Source organism: Patella vulgata, chromosome 1 (assembly GCF_932274485.2).
Source record: "Patella vulgata chromosome 1, xgPatVulg1.2, whole genome shotgun sequence".
Lineage (NCBI taxonomy): Eukaryota > Metazoa > Mollusca > Gastropoda > Patellidae > Patella > Patella vulgata.
Window position 1 is genome coordinate 54,028,720 of NC_065879.2, and position 11,048 is coordinate 54,039,767.

General features: G+C 38.5%; 1 protein-coding gene across 4 annotated transcripts in view; it reads left to right on the forward strand.

The window, feature by feature from the left end:
• LOC126830306 (glycogenin-1) overlaps positions 1–11,048 on the forward strand; it is a 280,407-nt gene that overhangs the window by 113,936 nt on the left and 155,423 nt on the right. The gene's annotated exons all lie outside the window — the stretch shown is intronic.

Sequence of the window (11,048 nt, forward strand, 5' to 3'; positions counted from 1 at the left end):
TTTACATTACATTTAATATAATTGCAGTCCTCTACGCCAGAGACAAGTTGTTTTGACAATGTGGTTGGCTCTATGTTCACCGACTTCGTCAAAACAACTTCGTCTTTCAATACGGAGTGCAGTCTAAAGAAAAACACATGACTGTTTTACGCTCAGGGTAACGCAGCAAGCCGCACGTGTAAATACTACTCAGGACAAGGTCGTTTCTCCACTGCGAAATCATTCTACCACGAAATGTAACGTGAGGCACAGAAAGGGATAAATAAAAGAGCAGAAAGTATTTGTCACATTTCGCTTGACATGACTCGATAATAAATACTATTTTTCACATTTCGCTTCACAATACTCGATAGAAATGTGATGTAAGTGACTTATTAGCACCTTTCCTCGGTGTATTGGCGAAGATCCGGACAGTTTTGGTCGGGGGCCGCCTCGGCTGGGCCCCTCGACCAAAACTGTCCTGATCTTCACCGATACACCTCGGAAAATGTGCTAATAACTACTACATATCTACAGATTTGTTGCAATAATTAGAATTTTACCGATATTCGTAGAAACTCACCTATACAGCTAGATTTATATACTGCAAACATACAAAACTCTTGACAAAATTGTTATTTATGTAACATATGAACTGGAGACCCTGCAGTAGGACTCATTCAACAGTGGCAGACCAGGCTGTTTCAAGTGGGGGAGGGGTCCTTCTTCAGAAAATGTTCAAAAATTCTTGTCGGAATACAATCAATATAAAAAAACTACATCTTAGCATTGATCAGAAAGGGGGAAAATTGACATACAGAATGGATATGGCAAACTTCGACTGACAAGAACATACATTAATTTTGGAATTTGTTAGTATGACACCAATGTTCAGGTTTGGATTTAACTCAAAGCTTTGTTTTAGTATCGTACTAATTACCACAGTTATCTGCAGGGCGTACCATGAGATGTGAGCAATCACTCGCACACACACAAAACTACATCGTTCAATGGATAGTTTTTACCAAACTCGTTGCTTATTTGGTCAGCATTTATTGTTTTTATAAAACAGGCGCTGTGAAACTGAAAGGTTTGCAGTTCTTCGATTGTCACTGCCGTTGGCCGGAGATTCCAATGCTATCAAGGGGTTGTATGTTGATCCATTAATTAATCATAAATCTATACTCTGTTTAAAACTTGTCACTCAGGTATAGTGAGGACTGTTCAGCATTAATGAGCTTGATCCTTATTAATTATAAAGCTTAATAAATAATGACAGTCTGAACAAGGTTTATGCCGACTTTATGCCTTCAAATATGAATTCAGTTACCACTGTAACATTGGCATCGTTTAGAACGGGGGTATGCCTATAGTTTACTTTCAATACATTGTTTGATAATTGATAAAAATGGTTTGAGAATTACAAAAATGGTTTAGTTAGTACTATTGCTTAGTTTAATGGTAACTCGTTTAGTTTCTCCGAGAAGCATTTATAAATGGACAACCTGTTCACTTATTTACCTTGTTTACTTTTTGGACAAGTTTTTATAGGCCCACATTTTCATGTGGACGTATATTGTCGTCGCCCCTGAACGTCCGGACATCCACAATTTGTTTGTGGACACTCTAAAGGTCACAATTCTTATCCGAAACTTCATGGATTATGGCCCATATTTGTACGAAAAATCACGTTTTTAGCTTGTGGACACTCTACAGGTCACAATTCTTATCCGATTTTGACGAATCTTGAAATATAGGTTTATCTCCAAAAGATCTCAGCTGCTTTCGATATTGGCATGTATCGGATCGAAACTTCATGGATTATGGCCCCTGTTTGTATGAAAAATCACGTTTTTAGCTTGTGGACACTCTACAGGTCACAATTCTTATCCAATTTTGACGAAACTTGAAATATAGGTTTATCTCCAAAAGATTTCAGCTGCTTTCGATATTGGCATGTATCGGATCGAAACTTCATGGATTATGGCCCCTGTCTGTACGAAAAATCACGTTTTTAGCTTGTGGACCCTATAGAGGTCACAATTTTTATCCGATTTTGTTGAAACTTGAAATGTAAGTTTATAACCCAAAGATCTCGGTTCCTTTTGATATTTGCGCATATCTGACCGTAACTAACTGAATTATGGCCCCTTATTTTAATCTGATTTTGTTGAAACTTGAAATGTAAGTTTATAACCCAAAGATCTTGGTTCCTTTCGATATTCGCGCATATCGGACCCTAACTTCCTGAATTATGGCCCCTATTGTACGAAAAATCATGTTTTTAGCTTGTGGACCCTATAGAGGTCATAATTTTTATCCGATTCAAAAAAACATATTATTATATCACCGTTACACCTTAAGGACGGCCCAGTTCGAATTTTGTGAAAATCAGCCCAAAATTGACCGACAAAATGGATGCCGTTCGTTCTCAAATAGCGTAAAAATATGGTATTTCAAGGTTGTGGACCCTATAGAGGTAACAATTTTTATCCGATTTTGTTGAAACTTGAAATGTAAGTTTATAACCCAAAGATCTCGGTTCCTTTCGATATTGGGGCATATCGGACCGTAACTTCCTGAATTATGGCCCCTGATTCTACGAAATATCGCGTTTTTAGCTTGTGGACCCTATAGAGGTCATAATTTTTATCTGATTTAAAAATACATATTATTTTATCACCGTTACACCCTAAGGATGGCTGAGTTCGAATTTTGTGAAAATCGGCCCCAAATTGACAGACAAAATGGCCGGCATTCCTTCTCAAATAGCGTAAAAATATGGTATATCAAGGTTGTGGACCCTATAGAGGCAACAATTTTTATCCGATTTTGTTGAAACTTAAAATGTAAGTTTATAACCCAAGGATCTCGGTTCCTTTCGATATTCGTGCATATTGGACCGTAACTTCCGGAATTATGGCCCCTGATTGTACGAAATATCGCGTTTTTAGCTTGTGGACCCTATAGCGGTCTTAATTTTTATCCGATTTAAAAATACAGTGCACTCTGTCACATCCGACCTCTGATCACTCCGGCACTCTGTAACATCCGACACCATTTTCATGTTCCGATTTATTTCCTTATTAAGACATCAATCAGCCGTCCTGTCATACGATTTCCATTGAATCAACACCGTTTTATCCGGCCTTCAATCGGTGGGTGTGAAGCAAACACTTGCCGATCAATTATCCGTGAGATTGAAACTGGATGGGTGTAAAGCCGCAAAAGATTATCAAGCAATCACCAATCAATTGAAGTGTGGTCGTATATTGTTGTGCCCCCCGTTCATCCGTCCGGCGGTCCGGCGTCCACAATTGCTTGTGGATGCTCTATAGGCTAAAGCTAATATCCGATTGACTTTAAATTTATACACAGTGTTTAGGGTCATGATGTTAAAAGTTTTGTATACTAAACGTTAGCATGGGGCAGAACTTTATAAAAACCAAACAAATTCTAATGGTTTTCTGATAATTACTTAATGAGTTGTTACTCTTAATCAGATTTTAATGTATTATAAATGTTTCATTAACGAAAAAAGTAAAAATATAGCTGCTGTGGGCGTATGTTTCGTTACCTGGCAACCTATCTTTATCAATTATCAAACGATGTATTGAAAGTAAACTATATGCATACTATCTAGCGCTAAAACCGCCGTTCTAAACGATGCCATTGTTACATTACAGTGTACCATATTAATACAAGAGCATCGCTAACGCTGCAATTTACGTCCGCAAACCTGCTTTGATTGATATGGTTCTTTTTAATATAAAGAGAATGAAATATTAAATGGCTGCAACGACTGTAATATGACAAGAGGCAAAAAAGGCTAGGTGTTGGGTTTGTTTTGCCAAATTTATAGACTGAATATTAACAGAAAATTGGTCATGGACCAAAATAAATAGTTGCTGTCTTTACGGTATAAGGAATAAATATGCAAAGTTCAAAGATGATCCATTCAGAATTGCAGTCTGTAGACGATAAATACAAAAACTGGGCATGGCTCTGCCCCTGGGGGTTGGATATGGAATAATATAAATAGGTACCACCATGTTATTGAAATGATTGATATGCTGAATTTGAACAAAATTTGTTAATTATTGCAACCTATAAAGTATTTACAGATAAAAATTAACAAAAAAGTGGGTGGGTTGGGGGTCTGGACATGCACGAAAATAAATAGTTGTTATCCTTACAGTATAAGGAATAAATATGCCAAGTTCCAAGATGATCCATTTAGAATTCAAGCCTGTATATGATAAACACAAAAATTGGGCGTGGTTCTGCCCCTGGGGGTCGGGACATGCAGTTGTCGTCCTTAGGCTATAAGGAATACATATGCCAAGTTCCAGTTCGATCCATTAGGAATCGTGGCCTGTAGGGGGGTCGGGCATGCACCAAAAACAGTACGGATTATCCTTAGGGTATAAGTAATAAGTCAATCGATTAAGAATTTTGGCCTATAGGTGACGCACAGACACACAAAAAGAAAATGGGTGTGGCTCTGCTCCTTGGGGTTGGGCATGCACCACAAAGAATAGGGTGTCCCTTAGGGTATAAAGAATAAGTATGCAAAGTTTCAAGATGATATGTTAAGAAATGTGGCCTGTAGACGATAAACAAATACAAGAAATAGGCGTGGCTCTGCCACTGGGGGGCGGGCATGCACCAAAAACAACAGGGATCATCCTTAGGGTATAAGGAATATGTGTGCAAAGTTTCAAGACAATCCACTAAGAATTGTGCCCCATAGGCGACCCACAGACACACACACACATACATACACACAGACAGGGACGACGGCATAATACTTCCACATTATGAATGTGAGATTACTAAAATTATTATTATTATTATTTTTCCGCCCGGGAGCCTATTTTTCAGTGTCTGTAACAGATAGCGATCTGGGACCTAATTTTCTATTGGGAAACCATGTGGTGGCTACTTGATCGACTACTTTTGAAACATCTGCGCAGACCGGAAGTGGTCGAATTTGGTATGGTGCCCAAAAATCAGAAACTGGCCATAGTTTTGTCAATTATTTTTCTATTTTCAAACAAATGACATTACCGGAAACCCTGAGTCTTTTCTGGAACAATAGCAGTTGAATATATCAAAAATTTCGAAACTTTGTCCTTGACTTATATCGCTCGAAAATTACAAACATGTCGTTTACGAGACAATTTTTGTTAATTTTCAAAATATTCAAATTTGACCTACATTTTTGAATACCTGATGTCGATCCGATTCCAGTAATATGAGTTCCATTCAGAGTTATCGCCATTTTTTTTCGAATTTCTTGCCAATTTTGTATCCTACTTTTTGTACGCCCACATTGAAATGTGGTCGTATATTGTTGTCGCCCCCTCCGTCTGTCGGTCGGTCCGGCTAAAGTTAATATCCGATTGACTTTAAATTTATACACAGTGTTTAAGGTCATGAGACGAAGAAGCCCATTGATTTTCAGCGATTTCCTATAATTACTGCCAGAGTTATGGCCCTTCATCATTTTGAAAAATCTTGTAGACGCTCTAGAGGCTAAAGTTAATATCCGATTGACTTATAATTTATACACAGTGTTTAAGGTCATGAGACGAAGAAGGCTATTGATTTTCAGCGATTTCCGATAATTACTGCCCGAGTTATGGCCCTTGATCACTTTGGAAAATCTTGTGGACGCTCTAGAGGCTAAAGTTAATATCCGATTAACTTTAAATTTATACACAGTGTTGAAGGTCATGAGACGAAGATGCCTATTGATTTTCAGCGATTTCCGATAATAACTTTCAGAGTTATGGCCCTTGATCACTTTGAAAAATCTTGTGGACGCTCTAGAGGCTAAAGGTAATATCCGATTGACTTTAAATTTATACACAGTGTTGAAGGTCATGAGACGAAGAAGCCTATTGATTTTCAGCGATTTCCGATAATTACTGGCAGAGTTATGGCCCTTGATCACTTTTGAAAAATCTTGTGACGCTCTAGAGGCTAAAGTTATCATCTGATTGACTTCAGATTGATAACACAGAGTTTAAGGTCTTGAGACGAACAAGTATATTGATTTTCAATGAATCTTTATGACTTGAAACAGATAAATCCATGATGTTAAAAGTTTCGTATACTAAACGTTAGCATGGGACAGAACTTTATAAAAACCAAACAAATTCTAATGGTTTTCTGATAATTACTTAATGAGTTGTTACTCTTAATTAGATTTTAATGTATTATAAATGTTTCATTACCGAAAAACGTCAAAATATGCGACAACTCTTGTTGACTGCCCGGACGATATAGCTGCTGTGGGCGTATGTTTCATTGCCTGGCAACCTATCTTTTCTTTTTACGACCAAATCGATGTGTCTGACACTTCTGGAGCATGAAGTCATATGACCATAGCAAGGAATAAAGCAATTTCAACAATGATCTGTAGACCGGAAGTAGTCGAAATAATATCCGATATGTTGAAAACAACACAAAAAATGGATATTTTGGGAAAAAACGTGATTTCTCTGTACGATATCACCGGATTAAACCAATTAAGGTAGCGTTGAGTGGCCCGATGAATGGGCTATTGTGTAATACCCAATGCATACGGATACTATGACCAGGCAGCAAAATATGGCACGTAAAATTGAAGTATTTTCTGATTTGGAGCGTCTTTGGACGCCTTTATCTCAAAAACTTAACCTACAATTTTTCTTTAACTTTCTCTATCGAGAGTCCATTCCATAGTCTTTTGCATGAAGCCATCCAATAAGACTTTGAAATGTCTGGAATAGGATAAAAAAGGGACTGAAAATAAAAAAAAAGTCGAAAAATCGTGAAATTTTGGAAAATGCTTTATTACTTTATTGTTTAAACAGATTTTTACAAAAAGGCTACACATTCAGATAGCTGACCTAATTACGATTCTAACGATGTATAATGTGTATTGAAATATTGAAATTTAATTTTCGACATTTTGACATTTTTGCATTTTTGGCACTTTTGAACATAGGATTTCTCTGATTAGATAATGTAAAATATCATTACAGAGACCTACAGTCATTTAATTACCAAAACTATCCCGACAATAATCTCCATACCGGAAGTATTCAAAAAATGTAGAAAAGGTTTAAAAAAAAATTGGCGCTCTTGCGAAAAACTTGACTTCTCCATTAGATGTTAGCAGACCAAAAGAACCAATGTGTCGTTGGATAGTTCCATTAATGGACTATCATATGACATTTGAATGATACGATTTTGATAGTTAGAAAATAAATTATGGTACGCCGAAAACTAGTATTTTCCCTTTTTCTCGAAAACGACACCTACAATTTTTCTTAAACCTTTTTTACTAAGAGTACTGTATGTGGTCTATGGCGTGAATTCCAAAATGGAAGCATTGAAATAATATAAGTGGTCCAAAAAGAGTCTCAATCTTTGAAAAAAGTTGAAAAATCGTTAAATTACTGAAAATGTTCTATTTTTTTTTTGTTTTGAAAACAGCTCAATGGATGTTTCTGAAACTTCTGGTACAGAAAGTTAAGTATCCACACAACTTGTTAAAACTATCCCGACAATGATCCATAATCCAGAAGGAGTCGAAATCATCCGATATTTTGAAAAACAAACATAACTACCCAGTTAACATTGATGGTTAGATTTACGTAAAGTTTACGTCATTATGGTTAGATTTTGGTTAGCGTCCAATAATGGTAAAATTCTTTGGTTAAATTTACGTTACTTTTACGTCATAATGGTTATGGTTACTTTTACGTCAGAAAATGACGTAAATGTAACGTAAACTTTATGACGGATTACTAACCAATTTTTTTCCCTTTGAATACTTCTTGATTAAATAACATTACAAGTGTGTGCACATTCTAACAATTGATATATAGTCGGAATTCAGACATAATAATTATATATGTATTATTGGTTACAATTCTAACGTTAATCTAACGTAAATTTTACATCAGGTTTCTAACCGTTAGTTTATGGTTAGTTTTCTGACGTAAATCTAACGTTAGTTTTCTGACGTAAATCTAACGTTAGTTTTCTGACGTAAATCTAACGTTAGTTTTCTAACATAAATCTAACGTTAGTTTTCTAACATAAACCTGATATTAGTTGTAAAACGTAAAACAAATGTCAGTTTAATGTCATGATACTAACAATTAAGGGCCTGACAAGACAGCTGTCTAGTCATTAAAATGGGACAAAAATGGGTAGGACCCTGGCTCGCTAGCCTGGAGGTCGGGTGTTCGATCCCTGCATTGGCCGAGAAAGTTCATCCAGATTTCCGGCGTTTTTTCCCCTTGTCAGTGATGCAGGACGAAGAGCCTGACAAGGACAGCTGTCTAGTTGTTCAGATGGGATAAAAAAAAAAACGAGGTCCCGTGTACACATTGGCATGCATGTAAAAGATCCCTTGACAGTTGGAATTCGATATAAGAGTAGGCCGTAGTGCCACTGTCGGGGCAAAATTCCCCTCATAACACACTGTATGGTGTATGGCCATCTTCATTAGCCCAGTTCGGAGCAGAACAGTTGGACGTTAAACCCCATTTCATTTCATTACATTTTATATCCATTTCTAAGTGGGGGATCACGTGGCTAAGTGGGTAAGACGCTAGCTCGCTAGCCTGGAGGTCGGGTGTTCGATCCCTGCATTGGCCGAGAAAGTTCATCCAGATTTTCCAGCGTGGTTCTCCCTTGTCAGTGATGCAGGACAGAGGGGCTGACAAGGAAAGCTGTCTAGTCGTTCGGATGGGACGAAAAACCGAGGTCCCTTGTACACATTGGCGTGCACGTAAAAGATCCCTTGGCAGTTGGAATTCGATATAAGAGTAGGCCTTAGTGCCGCTGTCCGGGCAAAATTTCCCTCATAGCACACTGTATGGCGTATGCCTGTCTTCATTAGCCCAGGTTAGGAGCAGAAAAGTAGGACGTTAAACTCCATTTCATTTCATTTCATTTCATTTCTAAGTGCCCAAGAATAGAGATCTAGCTCCTTTAATAGTTGCGAACTGTAGGTGACACACAAAGAGAAAACGAATGAATGAATGATCTACTCTCATTTCAAATTCCAAATGTCAAGGGTTCTTTTACGTGCACACCCACGTGATGGACTAGACACTGTTTTTTTGAGGTCCTCTGTCCTACACCACTACTAACAAAGGGAACTTTCTCGACCAACATGGGGATCACGTTGGCTAAGTGAGTAAGACGCTGACTCGCTAGCCTGGAGGTCGGGTGTTCGATCCCTGCATTGGCTGAGAAAGTTCATCCAGATTTTCCTGCGTGTTTTCCCCTTGTCAGTGATACAGGACGGAGGGCCGGACAAGAACAGCTGTCTAGTCAGGGATGAAAAACTGAGGTCACGTGTACACACAGGAGTGCACATGAAAGATCCCTTGGTAGTTGGAACTTGATATAAGAGTAGGCCATAGCGCCGCTGCCTGGGCAAAATTTCCTTCATAGCATACTGTATGGCGTATGCTCGTCTTCATTAGCTCAGTTTAGGAGCAGAACAGTAGGACATTAAACCCGATTTCATTTCATTTTTCTCGACCAACACGGAAATTGAACCCCTCATTTGCTAGCCAGTGTGTTACTAATTACTAGAGAGAGAGAGAGAAATGGGGTTTAACGTCTACTCGACACAAACTAGGTCATTTCAGGACTAACATATAGTTTAATTTTTATTTACATAATTCGCTTGCGCGTAGGGGTCTTTAGCAGTGGGAGAAAACCGGAGGTTGGACAAGCGACCCTACTCCTTGTCACGTACAACCGGGGATTCGAAACCACGACAGTCAACTCAATGATAGACTTTATGATACAGCGCCCGCACGCTAACCATTCAGCCATCCAACCCCCCCCCCCCCCCCCCCCGTTACTAATTACTAAGTTTGTGAAATGTAGGTTTTTCCTCATGTAGATTTGTCCTGATGAAATCGGTTTATTGTCCTACTGTTCTGCTCCGACTGGGCTAATGAAGACAGGTACATACCATACAATGTGCTATGAGGGAAATTTTGCCCCAGCAGCGGCACTATGGCCTACTAATATCGAATCCAACTGCCAAGGAATCTTTTCGTGCAAGCCAATGTATACATGGTACCTCGGTTTTTTGTCCCATCTGAGTGACTAGACTACTGTCCTTGTTCCTGCACCTCTGACAAGGGGAAACCATGTCGGAAAATCCTGATGAACTTTCTCCACCAATGCAGGGATCGAACACGTGCTCTGGATTATCGAGCCAGCATCTTACGCACTTAGCCACCGTGGCTTTATCAAAATTAGTAATGAAGATGTGCTATGACAGAAATTTTGCCTGGACAGCAGCATTACCGCACTTACTAATGAAGATGTGCTAGGAAAGACATTTTGCCTGGAGAGCAGCATTTCCGCATATAGTCATTACCAATAGGTGCACTAATCCGTGCATTCACTAGTCCACTAGTCTGACTCTATAAAATACTATAAATATGAGTATTAAAGAAACCCAGTAGATATGGTGACTGATATCACCCTTCGTAAGGCGATAACCCAACATCACGGCATTTTAACCCGAAATCACACATTTTAACCATTATAGCATATGCCCTTCTTCATTAGCCCACTTGGAATAAAATAGTAGGATGTTCAAACCCCATTTAAAATTCATTTTCATACTTTTCTGCACCAGTCGGACTATTGAAGATAGTCATACGCAATGCAGAGTGCTATGACGGAAATTTTCTATGGACTGTGGCAGGGCGGAGGATCTGGCAAGGGATAAGGTATAGTTGTTCGGGTCATACGAAAAATCAAGTCCTCATGTACATATTGGCATGCACGTAAAAGACACTCCGACAGTTGTAATTCAATATCAGAGTAGGCCATATAGTGCCGCTATCCGTGCAAAGTTTCCGTCATAGTACACTGTATATAGTGTATGCCTGTCTTCATTAGCTCACTCAGAGCTTAAATCAATGTGTGTTGTTAATGTCATTTAAAATGGCGGCTGTCTACATATACAATAGGCGTTTTTGTGAACCGATTAGATTAGACCGATTAGCTATTATACGCATTTGTGAACC